Source organism: Cervus canadensis, chromosome 15, assembly GCF_019320065.1.
Source record: "Cervus canadensis isolate Bull #8, Minnesota chromosome 15, ASM1932006v1, whole genome shotgun sequence".
In the NCBI taxonomy this organism is placed as follows: Eukaryota; Metazoa; Chordata; class Mammalia; order Artiodactyla; family Cervidae; genus Cervus; species Cervus canadensis.
The window spans coordinates 9,830,420-9,847,103 of NC_057400.1; positions in this window are offsets into that span (position 1 = coordinate 9,830,420).

Here is a 16,684-nt window from a genome sequence, read left to right on the forward strand (position 1 = left end):
TCTTTTGTCTCACTTTTTATCTTTTATATTTTGTCCTACCTCCTTTCAAAGACAATGGGCTGCTTTTCTGGGCTCCTGATGACCTCAGCTAGCGATCAGAAGTTGTTTTGTGAAGTTTGCTCTGCGTTCAGATATTCTTTTGATGAATTTGTAGGAGAGAAAGTGGTCTCCCCGTCCTACTCCTCCGCCATCTTCTGTCAGTTGTTTCATTGGATATTGTTTTCTCCCTTTCTGAGGGTTGTCTTTTCTCCTGGCTTATAGTTTCCTTTGCTGTGCAAAAGCTTTTAAGGTCCCACTTGTTTATTTTTGTTTTTATTTCCAGTACTCTAGAAGGTGGGTCATAGAGGATCTTGCTTTGACTTAGGTCATCACATGTGCTGCCTCTGTTTTCCTCTAAGAGATTTAGAGTTTCTGGTCTTACATTTAGGTCTTTAATCCATTTTGAGATTATCTTTGTGTGTGGTGTTAGGAGGTGTTCTAATTTCATTCTTTTACAGGTAGCTGTCCAGTTTCCTCAGCACCATTTATTGAAGAGACTATCTTTGCCCCATTGTATATTCTTCCCTCTTTTGTCAAAAATTAGGTACCCATAGGTGCATGGGTTTATTTCTGGGCTTTCAATCTTATTCCATTGGTGTATGTCTTTGTTTTTGTGCCAGTACCATACTGTCTTGATGATTGTAGCTTTGTAGTTTAATCTGAAATCAGGGGGGTTGATTCCTCCAGCTCCATTCTTCTTTCACAAGACTGTTTTGGCTATTTGAGGTCTTTTGTATCTCCATATGAACTGTGAAATTTTCTGTTCTAGTTCTGTGAAAAATGCCATTGGAAATTTGATAGGGATTGCAGTGAATCTGTAGATTGCACTTGGTAGTACAGCCATTTTCACAATATTGATTCTTCCTATCCAGGAACATGGAATATCTCTACATCTGTTTATGCAGTCTTTGATTTCTTTCACCAGTGTCTTATACTTTTCTGTGTACAGTTGTTTTGTCTCCTTAGGTAAGTTTATTCCTAGATATTTAATTCTTTTTGTGGCAATGGTGAACGGGAATGATTGTTAATTTCTGTTTTTGACTTTTCATTGTTAGTATATAGAAATGCAAATGATTTCTGTGTATTGATTTTGTATCCTGCAACTTTCCTAAATTCACTGAATAGCTCTAGTAATTTTCTGATAGTATCTTTAGGGTTCTGTATGTACAGTATCATGTCATGTGCAAACAGTGAGAACTTTACTTCTTTTCCGATCTGGATTCCTTTTATTTCTTTTTCCTCTCTGATTGCTGTACCTAGGATATCCTAAACTATGTTGAATAATAATGGTGAAAGTGGACACCCTTGTCTTGTTCCTGATCTTATGGGGAATGCTTTAAGTTTTTCACCATTGAGAATAATGTTTTCTGTAGGCTTACATAAAGGCTCATCTATGACCTTTACTATATTGAGGTAGGTTCCTTCTATGCCCATTTTTGAAGAGTTTTAATCATAAATGGGTGCTGAATTTTGTCAAAGGCTTTCTTTGCATCTATTGAGATGATCATATGGTTTTTATCTTTTAATTTGTTAATATGGTGTAACACATTAATTGATTTGCATATATTGAAGAATCCTTGCATCCCTGGAATAAACACAACTTGATCATGGTGTATGAGCTTTTTAATGTGTTGCTGAATTCTGTTTGCTAAAATGTTCTTGAGGATTTTTGCCTCTATGTTCATCAGTGATATTGGCCTGTAGTTTTCTTTTTTTGTGTTGTCTTTGTCTGGTTTTGGTTTCAGGATGATGGCAGCTTTGTAGAATGAGTTTGGAAGGGTTCCTTCCTCTGCAATTTTTTGAAAGAGTTTTAGAAGGATAGGCATTAGGTCTTCTCTAAATGTTTGATAGAATTCTTCTGTGAAGGCTTCTGGTCCTGGGCTTTTGTTTTTTTGGGAGATTTTTGACCACAGCTTCAATTTCAGTGCTTGTAATTGGGTTGTTTATAATTTCTATTTCTTCCTGGTTCAGTCTTGGAAGATTGAACTTTTCTAAGAATCTGTCCTTTTCTTCCAGGTTACCCATTTTATTGCCATATAGTTGTTCTTAATAGTCTCTTATAATCCTTTGCATTTCTGCATTGTCTGTTGTAATCTCTCCTTTCTCATTTCTAATTTTCTTGATTTGATTCTTCACTCTTTTTTCTTGTTGAATTTGGCCATTGGCATGTCAATTTTTTTTTTTTTTTTATCTTCTCAAAGAACCAGCTTTTAGTTTTATTAATCTTTACTATTGTTTTTTTTTTTTTTTTCATTTCTTTTTCAGTTATTTTTGCTTTGAACTTTATGATTTCTTTCCTTCTTCTAATTGTTGTTGTTGTTGTTGTTTTTCTTCTTCTTCTTTTTCCAGTTGTTTTAAGTGTAAAGTTAGGTTGTCTATTCTGTGTTTTTTTTTTTTTTCTTGAAGTAGGATTGCATTGCTATAAACTTCTGTCTTAGGACTGCTTTTGCTGCATCCCATAGGTTTTGAGTTCTCATGTTTTCATTGTCATTTGCTTATAGAATTTTTTGTAAATTTCTCTTTTGATTTCTTAAGTCACCTGTTGGTTGTTTAGAACCATGTGTTTCTGTTTCTGACAGTTTTTTGCTTGTAATTGATAACTAGTCTCATAGCATTGTGGTTGGAAAAGACGCTTGATACAATATCTATTTTCTTAAATTTATTGAGGTTTGATTTGTGACCCAAGATGTGGTCTATCCTGGATAATATTCCATGTGCACTTGAGAAGAAGGTGTATTCTGCATTTGGATGGAATGTGCTGTAGATATCAATGAGATCCTCCTCATCTAATGTATCACTTAATACTTGTGTTTCCTTATTAATATTCTGTTTTTATGATCTATCCATTGGTGTGAGTGGGGTGATAAAGTATCTTACTATTATTGTGTACTGTCAATTTCTCCTTTTATATCTGTTAGAGTTTGTCTTATGTATTGAGGGGCTCCTGTGTTGGGTGCATAGATATTTACAATTGTTACGTCTTCCTCTTGGATAGATCCCTTGATCATTATGTAGTGTCCTTCCTTATCTCTTGTAATCTTTATTTTAAGGTCTATTTTATTTGATATGAGGATGACTACTCCAGCTTTCTTTTGCTTTCCATTTGTGGGAAATATATTTTTCCATCTGCTCACTTTCAGTCCATATGTGTCTTTAGGTCTGAAGTGGGTTTCTTGTAGACAGTGTATATATGGGTCTTGTTTTTGTATCCATTCAGCCAATTTATGTCTTTTGGTTGGAGCATTTAATTCAATTACATTTAAAGTAATTACTGATAGGTATGTTCCTATTGCCATTTTCTTAATTGTTTGGGTTTGATTTTGTCGATCTTAAATCTTCTCTTGTATTTCTTGACTATATAAGTTCATTCAGCATTTGTTGTAAAGCTGGTTTGGTGGTACTGAATTCTCTTAACTCTTGCTTGTCTGAAAAGCTTATTTCTCCATCAATTTTGAATGAGATCCTTGCCAGGTACAGTAATCCTGGTTGTAGATGTTTCCCTTTCAGTACTTTAAATATATCCTGCCATTCCCTTCTGGCCTGCAGAGTTTCTGCTGAAAGATCAGCTGTTAATCATATGGGGTTTCCCTTGTATGTTACTTGTTGCTTTCCCTTGCTGCTTTTAGTATTCTTTCTTTGTGTTTAATCTTTGTTAGTTTGATTAGTATGTGTCTTGGTGTGTTTCTCCTTGGGTTTATCCTGTATGGGACTCTTTGTGCCTCTTGGACTTGATTGACTATTTCCTTTGTCGTGTTGGGAAAATTTCAACTATAATCTCTTCAGAAATTTTCTCATACCCTTTCTTTTTCTCTTCTTCTTCTGGGACCCCTATAATTCAAATGTTGGTGTGTTTGATATTGTCTCATTGGTCTTGGAGACTCTCGTCAGCTCTTTTTATTCTTTCTCCTTTATTCTGCTCTTCAGAAGTTATTTCTATCATTTTATCTTCCAGTTCACTGATTCATTCTTCTCTTTCAGATATTCTGCTATTGATTCCTTCCAGAGAATTTTTAATTGTAATAATTGTGTTGTTTGTCTCTGTATGTTTTTTCTTTAATTGTTTTAGGTCTTGCTAATTGATTTTTGCATTTTCTCCATTCTCTATTTAAGGTTTTTGATCATCTTTACTATCATTGTTCTGAATTCTTTTTTTAGGTAGTTTGCTGATTTTCTCTTCTTTTATTTGGACTTCTGTGTTTCTAGTTTATTCCTTCATCTATGCAGTATTTCTCTGCCTTTTCATTATTTTTTATTTGTTTGTTTTAAACTTATTTTGTTTGAGGTCTCCTTTTCCCAGGCTTCAGGGTTGAATTCATTCTTCCCTTTGGTTTCTGCCCTTGAAATTTGGTCCAGTGGTTTGTGTAAGTTTCGTATAGGGTGAGATTTTTGCTGAGTTTTGTTTGTTTGTTTTTCTTCTGATGACGATTGGGTTTGTATTTTTTTGTTTGTTTTTTTATTTAGATGGGGCATCCTTTACAGGGTGCTACTGGTGGTTGTGTGATGCCAGGTCTTGTATTCAAGTGGTTTCCTTTGTGGAAGTTCTCACTATTTGATACTCACTAGGGTCAGTTCTCTGGTAGTCTAGGGTCTTGGAGTCAGTGCCCCCATTCCAAAGGCTCAGGGATTGATCTTGAGTCAGAAAAGAGCACTCCACAAGTAGTTTGTTATGACATTAAGTGAGGTTAAAACACACACCCAAAAAGAGAAACCAAAGATGAATCCCAGAAAAATAGCAGTTACAAAATCAGGCAAATAATAATTAAAATAATGGAATATACACATATACATATACATCCATACACAAAATCAAAACCGTCCAACAACAATAAAGTATAGTAGATTGACTCAGTGAACAAAGTAAGCCAAAAATTATATCTACCAATTAAGAACAAAAGTAACTAAAGCACAAACTGAAAAATAAAACTAAAGCAAGGTGTCAAGTGGGGGATAAAGCAATGGAAACTAAACTAAAAATATATTGACAGAAAGGAAAGAAAGAATAGATATTCAGTTAAGTAGAGGTTGATTAAGAAGATTTATATACATTAAAAATTAACTGCAAGGGGAAAAGAGCATTAGGAAAAGCAAACAAATGAATATGTGTATAAAAATAACATAGGTTTAAAAGTTTTTTAAATTAAAATTTAAAAAGATAAAAGAAAAAAAAAGAAAGATGAAAGAGAGAAAAAAAAAAAAAGGAAAACTCTATAGAACTGCAAAAGCTCAATGTACAGGCAGTTTTATAACAACAATAAAAGTGTGATTAAAAAAAAAAACACACCTTAAAAGTTTAATTAGATTTCATGGTGCCAATAAAATTGAGAACTACAATGGTGGGTGTGGGGAAGAAAATGATAAAAAAGAAAAAAAAAAATCCCTAAAGAAACTACAGAACAAGTCAAAACATAAGAATAATACATGTTTCTTGAGTCACTGCTGTCAGAGTCCTTTCCCTGGGAGTCACAGTCCACCTCACCTCCCTAGGATTCCCTCCAACACTGTGATGATCTCTGGACCTACTCTGGGGCAGCTCAGATGCTAATCTGGTCCTACGTCTCTGTGTTCTTGCCTCCAGTGTCCATAGCCAGCAAAACTAGTGTGCTTTCCTTGGTGGAGCTCTCAATGTCTTTCTATATATTCTGCAGAAACAGAACCATCCTAGTTGATTGTGTGGTTTTGATCTGCAGCTTGTGCAGCTGGTGGGAATGTTTTGGTTCTTCTTCCTCAGACAGACTGCCGCTGGGTTTCAGCTGTGGTTTTATTCCACCTCTGCATGTGGGTCGTCCACTGGGGTTGCTCCTGAGGCTGCTCTGGAGGACTTGTGTCTGCCCCTGTGAGGGCCGGGCATGGAGAGTCACACGGGCTGGCAGCACCAGGTACTCAGGAGGGTTGGCAGTCACAGCGGCAGGAAATATAGTGCCCTACAAGGGTATGACAACCAGAATTGGCCAAGATGCTCCAATATTCTTGCCTAGAGAACTCCTGACAGAGAAGCCTGACAGGCCACAGTCCACTGGGTCGCATGGAGTTGGTCATGACCAAAGCGAAGCTGCATGCATAGGCTTTTTGTTTTTTGCCTGTGGCGGCTCTGCAGCAGTGAGGGTTGCGCATGAAGCTGGCATAGTTGCTTGGCTTGTGAGGACCCTGGTGGTGCCAAGTGTGCAGGGACCCAGACTGCTTCAGCCGCAGCAGTTACGGCCCTATCAGAGTCTTTTTTTGAGCCTCTGGTAGCTGGCGATCAGAAGGCCTCTTTGGCTAGTCTTTCTCCATAGGTCCGCCCATTAGGCACTTAGAGGGCTCCCTTGCCTGGGGTCCTTCTCTGTTGTTGGAGCATCAGGCACATAGAGGGGCCCTCCGGCTGAGGTCCTACTATGTAGATTTGGTGCATGAGGCACTTAAAGGGGACCCTGGGTGTGGTCCTACTTTGAAGTTTGGTGTGTCAGTCACTTTATGGTCCAGTCTCTGTACTGTTCAGCTGCAGATGCTGGCCTGTAGGGAGAGAAAGGATATGTTGATGACTCCACTCCCTAAGTGTGAGTCAGCAGTATTGCCTTGTTTCCATGGCGGCCCAGCTTTCTTCCACAGGTATTTCCCACCACAGTCTCCTCCCTCACATCCCTTCAGTCCATCTCTCTGCAGTCAACAGCAGCCCTTGCCGTGAGATTGCTCCACAATCCCTAAGCTCCAGCTCCCAGTCGCTGCACCTTCTAGGGGATCTGTGTCCCTGTCCGGGGTGCATATAGCTGTGGCAAGAACTGCCTGATTCTCATTCCATTTACGCTGCCACAGATCAGCTGTTTCACTCTCAGCATTAAATGTCTCTCCTCTGACTCAGACAATTTCCCCAATGTGGGGATCAGACCCCTGCTTCAGTTCCCCCACCTGCTGAGGGCAGGTCCAATCCTAGTAACACTCCTGTTTTTCCCCTAGTTCCTTCATCCTACTGAGTTTTGCGTGGTTCTATACATTCTTTTCTGCTGCTCAGGTACTCTTGTTCGCTCTCAACTGGTGTTCTGCCTGAACCTCTGTATCTGAAGGTGTATTCCTGATGTATCTGTGGAGATAGATGCATTCCACATCCACCTTCTCCTCTGCCATCTTGTTCTCTCTTCTGCATTCTTTGATGTTTGCATTTGAATGGCATGAAATCAGAAAGAGAAAATCAAATATTGTAGATTAACACTGATATGGGCAATCTAGAAAAATGGCATCAGTTCAGTTCAGTTCAGTTGCTCAGTCATGTCTGACTCTTTGTAACCCCATGAATCGCAGCACTCCAGGCCTCCCTGTCCATCATCAACTCCCGGAGTCCACCCAAACCCATGTCCATTGAGTTGGTGATGCCATCCAGCCATCTCATCCTCTATCGGCCCCTTCTCCTCCTGCCCTCAATCTTTCCCAGCATCAGAGTTTTTTCCAATGAGCCAGCTCTTCTCATGAGGTGGCCAACGTATTGGAGTTTCAGCTTCAACATCAGTCCCTCTAATGAACACCCAGGACTGATCTCCTTTAGGATGGACTGGCTGGATCTCCTTGCAGTCCAAGGGACTCTCAAGAGTCTTCTCCAACACAAAAGTTCAAAAGCATCAATTCTTCGGTGCTCAGCTTTCTTTATAGTCCAACTCTCACATCCATACATGATCACTGGAAAAACCATAGCCTTGACTAGATGGACCTTTGTGGACAAAGTAATGTCTCTGCTTTTTAATATGCAGTCTAGGTTGGTCATCACTTTCCTTCCAAGGAGTAAGCATCTTTTAATCTCATGGCTGCAATCACCATCTGTAGTGATTTTGGAGCCCCCAAAAATAAAGTCTGATACTGTTTCCACTATTTCCCCATGGAAAATGTCATGAAAATATGCCATGGAGTGATGGGACTGGATGCCATGATCTTAGTTTTCTGAATGTTGAGCTTTAAGTCAACTTTTTCACTCTCCTCTCTCACTTTCATCAAGAGGCTCTTCAGTTCTTCTTCACTTTCTGCCATAAGGGTGGTGTCATCTGCATATCTGAGGTTATTGATATTTCTCCCGGCAATCTTGACTCCAGCTTGTGCTTCCTCCAGCCCAGCGTTTCTCATGATGTACTCTGCATATAAGTTAAATAAGCATAGATGAACCTATTTGCAGGGCCGAAATAGAGACGCAAGTGTAGAGAATGGATGTGTGGATGTGGCAGGGATGGGGTGTCGGGGTGAATTGGGAGAATGGGACTGACGTATGCGTACATGGAGTTGATTCACTTCATTGTGCAGGAGAAAATAACACTGTGAGCAACTAATAATAATAATTTAATTTGAAAGCTGTAGCATTTTCAGAAAATACTCAGGTAATTATGCCTAAACAAGTATAAATGAATCTCAGATTATTAGACTCTTGGGATTTTCTGTGCCTTCCTCTTAGATTTTGAAACAAAACTAGAAGTTGACAATCTTATAGCACATTGCCTCTTTGAGAAATATTGTTGCTGAATGTTTAACTGATGTGTATGCATTGAATCTGCTCCACGAGGGGTACAAACTCATATACTTAGGGACCATCAGGAAACAGAAATTAGGTAAATGTGCAGGGTAAAATGGCAGGAAATCACTGAATACAAAACAAATGGAAGCATCAGAGCAAGCATGATGATGAGTGACATCCAACACCAGGAACCGATGGGAGCCTTAATGAGATGGATGACACATCCTTTAAGGCATGGTCACTCACTGCCGTGCAGGCATACAGGCACAGTGTATCCAAATTGTCTGATTTTTGAAAAGAAATTTGGGATCAGAATTTGGTACATAAGTAACTTGATGTCTAAATACTTATAAGTAATTCACAACTTTGTAAAATACTGTGCAATTAGACCAAGTCAATCAAATATGTGAGTGAGACCCAGCCTGTTTCTATTCTCTGTTCTAGTAGGGAAATGTCCACATCCCAGTTTTAGAATTAACTCTATTTCTACACAATAGGTGGCTATTTTTTATGTTATGGATACTGAATTGCAAAGTAATAATATTTCCCCTTTGCTCTGGTTTCTAGAATAGAGACCTGAATTTATGGTCTGCTTTTGTATGATACTTTAGAACTTAACATATAAATGCAATTTGTTATAGTTACCTCCAGTTTCTTATCATTCATCTGATATTCTGTGCTTATTTTGACTTTATTATATTTCTTCACCTACTTGGCTATATATTGTGATTATTTGCCACTGCATATTTTAAAGGGGCTTCAAATCATTTTGGAATGAGGGTTTGTTCTCTACACATCAATCAAATGAATCAAGACATGATGACATAGACAAAGTCTTTATAAAGACTCATGGGGTGTCCTTGGATAATAATACTTGAAAGTAATATGTTTAAGAACAGTTGATCCAATAAGAAAAGTATTAAATAAAGCTAGAGAAAGGAAAGTCACACAATCCATTTACCTACACAGACGGAAAATGAGTGCTCTGGTCCAAGGGATCTTTGTAAAGCCTTATTATGGGATACCCATCTCAGATACCATATTCATAAGGAGATCTTCCTGACCAAGGGATCTAACCCAGTTCTCCTGCATTGCAGGTAGATTCTTTACCACCTGAGCTATCAGGGACTTCTACAAGAGCTACTAGAGAGTAATACTAAAATAGTCAAATCATAGATCCCTGTGCCATTTCATTAACACCAACCATAACCAAATATTCCCATAAGTATATATCACAGTCCCACATAAAATTTCCAGAAGGGATGGTTTCACTGGACAGAGCATCTACTCTGTTATAATTATTTAGAGATCTTTTGCTATGATCTGTGATGTAACACTGACATGTCCCATTTCTGGGTCTTTAAGAAACTCATGCTTCTGGGTTTTCAAAGTTCAGAGCCTGAATCATAAATTTCCAAGGTTATGTCTCTCTGAACGCCAGTCTCTCAGTTCTCCTTGTTAGATTGTAAATCTTTTATTTCAAGTGCTTACCATAGCATATCTACCCACGTTTAAGTTTATTCAAGAAGGACATCAAGCAGTATATTGTCTCCCTGCTTATTTAACTAATATGCAGAGTACATCATACAAAATGCTGGGCTGGAAGACTTACAAGCTGGTATCAAGGTTACTGAGAGAAATATCAACAACCTTAGATATGCAGATGACACCACCCTAATGAGAGAAAGCAAAGAACTAAAGAGCCTCTTGATGAAAGTGAAAGAAAAGAGTGAAAAAGTCAGCTTAAAACTCAACATTCAAAAAACTAAGATCATGGCATGCAGTCTCATCACTTCGTGGAAAATAGATGGGGAATCAATGGAAACAGTTACAGACTTGATTTTCTTGGGCTCCAAAAATCACTGCAGATTGTGACTGCAGCCATGAAATTAAAATACACTTGCTCCTTGCAAGAAAAGCTATGACCAACCTATACAGCATATTGAAAAGCAGAGAAACACTTTGTTGACAAAAGTCTATATAGTCAAAGCTATGGTTTTTCCAGTAGACACATATGAATGTGAGAGTTAGACCATAAAGAAGATAGAGTGCTAAAGAATTGATGCTTTCAAAATGTGGTGCTGGAGAAGACTCTTGAAAATTCCCCAGACAGCAAGGAGCTCAAACCAGTCAATCTTAAAGGAATGCAACCCTAAATTCATTGAAGTTCTGATGCTGAAGCTGAAGTTCAAATACTTTGGCCACCTGATGCTAAGAACTGACTCATTGGAAAAGACCCTGATGCTCAGAAAGATTGAGGGCAAGAGAAGAAGGGGGTGACAGAGGATGAGATGGTTGGATGGCATCACTGATTCAATGGACATGAGTTTGAGCAAACTCAGGGGGATAGTGAAGGACAGGGAGGCATGGTGTGCTGCAGTCCATGGAGTCACAAAGAGTTGGACACCACTTAGTGACTGAACAACAGCAACAACCATGTAATGGACATATGCTGTATGGCAGACAATCTATACATAAATCTTCACTTAATCCTTGCAATGGAAATTAAATATTTATGTAGTTTGCATTATATGTGTGTGTATTTTTCATCTTGCTGATAAAAGAACTGAAAGGAGAAAATAAATTAACTAATATTATACTGTTTGCATATAGTAGAGGCTGAATTTCAGTCCCGATCTGCCTCACTTTAGAATCTTTACCTTACTTCTCAAGACTTTTCACAATATGATTTCAATAATGGACAGAAGAGATGTGCAGAATAGAAGAACCTTGTGGGGCCCAGGAGACCTCAATTATGTTGAATAAGCTTTTAATCAACCTATTATACACATTGTGCAAAACAACTTCTGTATTTAGTTAATTTTAAATCCAAACAACTGATTCTTGTTATAGAAAGACTTCTACATCATTGTGTAAAAACACATTTGAAGAATGCTTATAGGATATTTAGTAACATGGGCAGACTTGAATAGACATTTCAAAAGCAGGTAGGGATGCTAAATATTTGTTTTCCATACTTGATTCTCTGGAATTTGTTCTGCATGTAGATATGCTAGGAAATGCTGACATAGAATTTGACATTTTCAAGGATGATAGCAATACTTGGAGGACATCTCTATATAACCTCTTTACTGGGTTTCCAAAGCTATTGGATATTTCATGACAGGCCCACATGACTTCTATTTATGGAAATATCCTTTGTAAAGAGACTCCATTTATTATAACTTGATTTCTGGCAGGGATAAATTGGCTTACATCCTGTTTTTCCCCTTGTCTCCATTATTAAGTGACAGAAAAAAAAAAAAAAAATTAAGGGATAAAAGAGGGGTGTTCCAGACAAATGTCACTAAAAATTCTAGCATAATTACTGTAATAAAAGGGAAACCAAAGAAACAGTGGCATGTAAAATTAATTAACCTTCCACTGAATGTATGAATACTGAATTATTTGTGGCCAGGGACACAATCTGATTTGCACATTTTAACTTGAAATATAAGTTTATCTGATTTACAGGAGAAGCAACAAGTGAACGTTGCTGCATTTTCTCTTCATTTCTGAATAGGAACCAAGCAGTTTTAACTTTGCAAATGAAGCAGCATTAGAAGCTCTTTTATTATGTCAGTTTTGAAAGAATCTGCCTCACTTCCTTCTTTGAGCTGGTTCTCCTGTTGGGCCTGCTGACAGTTACATTTCGGCCTTTTTTTCCTCTCTGCAAATTTCTACCCATTAGTCATTGCTTTCATTCACTTAATGACTTTAGGGGTTAAAACTTTTACTATTCCCTTCAATTCTTTTCTAATGTCCAGCATATTTAGTGGAGTCCACACTTTTAGATATGGAAGTCAAGTTGAAAAGATTTTAAGACATTTCTCTTCGGTACTAACATTGATGAACAGTTATGGCAAATGTCACTTAAAACAATTCTTTGATCATTCGAAAGCCTTTCAGGTATCTCTGCACCCACAGTAGTTTGTATTGTTGCTGAAATTTGGCCTCTGTTTATTGGTGCCAAATAGAAACATGGAAACAGTTTTGGGTGAAGTAGAAAAAGAGTGGTTTTTACTGCTGTACCAGACAGGGGGCCACAGTAGGCTAATGCCCTCAAGACTATGTGACCCCCCAGAGGAGGTAGTGAGGAGTTTTATAGTGTCAAGGGGCGGGGTGTGATAAGCTTGTGGTTGACAAAAGGTGAAGTTTCAAGAGTCATCAACTTTTTGGTTTCAATCAGTCTAGAGTCTATGCCCTTGTGGCCAGCAGTTTTCATTTGGCAGGGGTCTGCTTCCTATAAAATCAGCCCAGGGATATGTCTTTATCTATCTCTTTCAGGGAACCCAGAATTCATGATTCTGCTATGTGGTGGATTTATAGTCTAAATTGTTACCAGTTCCCCAGCCTGGCAGATATTCGTTGTTTCTACATCATATTTCCCAATCGTTAACTCTTTAGTCAGCATTTTACTGACTGAAGAGTTACTTCAAAAGACAAGGACAAAGAGGCTTGTACCTGACTTTGGTTTCTTCTTTCTAACTACAAAAATTCCAGGGGGAAAAAAAAGACTTGTATTAGAAAAATCAGTGAGAAATCTATAAATTTAAATTCATGTCTTTGACTTCCCATCATGGTCTAAAACAAAAGAAATTGAATAATTTGGTCAAAATGGATTCTTACAGCTGCTTCTCAGCTTGAAAATTGTTTAGAAAGTGGTTAATACATTGACAAAATAGTGCTATCAATACATGATTTTTTTAAATTAAATGACACAAAGGATTAATCTTCTCTCTAAATATAATTAACTCTATTAAATACCATCTGCCTTGTTATATCAATGCTTTTATTTAATAAAAGATAAAAACTTCTTAATTGCAAATCCACATTATTATGAGGAAGAAATAACACTAAATTATTTGAAGTACGGCTTAGGTATCTGTTTTCTCTCTTTTAATCATTATCTAAAATAAGTGCTTATGGCAGTAAAAGCATTAATGCTTTTACTTTAAACATTCTAACTGTCCAGAATCCAGCCTAACTCATGCCATACTCTGTGGGAGCACCAGGGTGGTTAAATTGCCCCAGAGATTCCTTTTCTTTTTAATCTGGAGAGTGTGTTCTTTTCAGAGAATAGTAGTGATAGTTCTTGAATGGAGATGGACCAAAGTTCTTTAACTCCGAAGATGCTGGAAGGGCACGCTGGAGGCTAGGCCTGAATTAGAATACTTGCAAATCCATGTTTATTGCATTCTTTACCTGTTTGTCTCAAGCTGCATCAGATGTCAAAGCACAAACATGTTTGTTTTTCCACACTTAAAGAATACCTGTCACAGAACTATATGGGTCATATGGCTAGAATGGTCACTCTCTGTCATGCGGACTTATGTTGGTAACTACTAATAACTTCAAGGAAAATATGTCTTTATAACAAAAGGATAAATAGTTCTGATGCATGTGTCTCAAAGCAGTGATGGTACTGTTATTAGAAGTAGAGTACTCCAAAACTCTGGGCTTCCCAGGTAGCTCAATGGTAAAGGATACACCTGCCAATGTAGGAGAAGCAAGAGATATGGGTTCAATCCTGTGTCAGGAGGATCCCCTAGAGAAGGAACTAGCAACCTACTCTAATATTCTTTCCTGCCTGGAAAATTCAATGCACAAAGGAGCCTGGTGATCTGCAGTCCATGGGGTTGCAAAGAGCTGGATACAACTGAGCAACTGAGCATGCACACATGTACTCCAAAGCTTCAGGCAGTTCATTCTCCAAAATAAGGATGACTTTTCCAGTAGGGCTAGATTACTTACAATTCTATTGGCTAAACATCATATTCCAAATTTGGGTGAGACTGAGATGCAATTATGGTTTACTGGCCACAGGTCTAAGAATTACTAAACCTTTTCCATAATCAATCACATTTTACTGTAAAGTCCCCATGATAGCTATATGTACAAAACAAGTGATACAGGACTTTTTTAGGGTAGGACTAAAGGTCAAGTTTGCGGTCTCTCCCTGGCTTGCAGGTTCGGTCCCACCTTAGGTGTGTGCTCACCAGCTGTCTGCCAAAGCTAGCTCTCTATGACATAGGGAGTAGACAGGGAGCCAGCCGCAGGGGGTGCGTGTGTGTGAGTGAAGTATAGAGAGTGCTGGGGGGCTGAGGGCCAGCTGGGAATTTCTGCAGGCGACATATGCCCTGAAACGACTGGACAGACTTTGTGATGGTGTATGTGAAGCAGTTAGTAGGATCTATGTCCTCTTCATGCCCTCCAAGTATCCTATCTGCCACTCTCTCAAATTCTTCCCACCCCCTCATCATGCAGGTCATGGCCCTATACACTGGATTCAGTACAAGACATGGGCCACTTTGGCAATGTCCTGCCTATCTGGGAAAGCCAAATATTCATTTTTATGCTCTCATGTTCTGTCACAGGAGAAATTATAGGTAAGAAGGTCTCTCTTGGCACTGAAATGTACTGTTTTGGGAAAGAGATAATTCTGGTAATGTGCACCTATTTATCTTATACTCTTAAATGCATTTGAATGTGTAGTTTTTTTTGCTCTAATGGTATGTTGGAACTCCTCTGTTAGAAACATGGAATTCCCCAAAATGTCTCATGTCCATGAGTGATTGTTGAGATAGTGCTGTCTAAGATTCCTGAACTGTAACTAGAAGGGTCTGGAGCTAGATCATGGGCACTGAAGGATCTTCAGCTGGGCCTGAGGCTTGTACATATTACCCAATGCACAAATGGATGAGACTCCTTACAGGTCTTTTGGCATATGGAGTTGAATCCTACAGTTCCCCCAAAGGCACTTTTGTTCAAGTACAGATGCCAAATCAGTTTTGTTAAGGTGGGCATATGTGAGAGGGATGCCTTATTTGGTCATGTTGTTTAACGTAATTACTTTTGAAAGTCACTGAAATCAGAATTGCTTGGACCTAGGTCCCATAGGGTCAAAATCCTTTAATTTATCTTTACATTATTCTGTGGTTACATGTTTGTGTGGTTACTATTACATTTTTTCTGTGGTTCTTTCTTTAGCACAAAATAAACAGCCAAATATAGGAAACACTCATATTCTCTCTCTTCCTTTTCCCTTTTAAAGCAGTTGCATTCAGAGGTGAACACATATATACTACAATGTCATTATATCATCAAATGTTGGAGTCATAGAAACTATTTGATCCTAAAAGGTCACTTGCATGTCTTTATCCCATTATTCAATTTTTGGTTGATTTCTCAAACTAGTCCCCAGAAGGCAATCTTATTCCCAAGTAACTATGGATTCTATTAATGTCAAAATGAATCGAGAAGGTAGAAAAGCTATCCAGAAGAATTATACCCAGAAGGGATAAAAAAAAAATTAATAGAGAATGAACAGGGAAAATAAGAGAGAAATAAATGAGGACATTTAGAATGGATTATACGACTTTCTTAGGGTTGCTCTAACAAAGCAGTACAAACTGGATGCTTTAAAGGAAGAGAAATTTATTCTCTCATGGTTCTGTAAACTGGAAGGTTGAAATCATGTTTTCAGGGCCCTACTCCCTCCAAAGCCTCTAAGGAAGATCCCTCTTGGCTTCTTCTGGGTTTTGGTCATCCTATTATCCCTTGACTTCTGGTAGCATCACTCCAATCTCTTTCTTCACATGGTCGTCTTCATTCTGTGTGTCTGTGTTCTTCTCTTCTTATAAGGACACCAGTTAAAGTTGTTTAGAAGCCCACTCTACTCCACCATGACTTTTTCTTAACTAATTATATACACAAAGACCTTATTTCCAAATGAATTGATGTTCTGAGGTACTGGAGATTAATCATTATATATGCAAAAGTGAAAGGGTTAGTCACTCAGTTGAGTCCAACTCTTTGTGATCCCATGCACTGTAGCCTGCAAGGCTCCTCTGTCCATGGACTTCTCCAGGCAAGAATATTGGAGTAGGTTGCCCTTTCCTTCTTCAGGGATCTTCCTAACCCAGAGATTGAATCTGCATCTCCTGCATTGGCAGGTGGATTCTTTACCACTGAGCCATTCAGGAAGCACTCTACCCACCCACCTCCCACGGAGTTACAGTATTACAGAAGAAAAAGATTCAAATAGGTAATGGCATCTTTGACTTTTATCTGGTTAAAAGATTAAAAAGCAGTTCAAAATAGTGGTTCCAATGTATATATATGTCATGGGTTTCACACATTAAAGTTTTATTTACTGACTGATTTCTGACTGACATAATA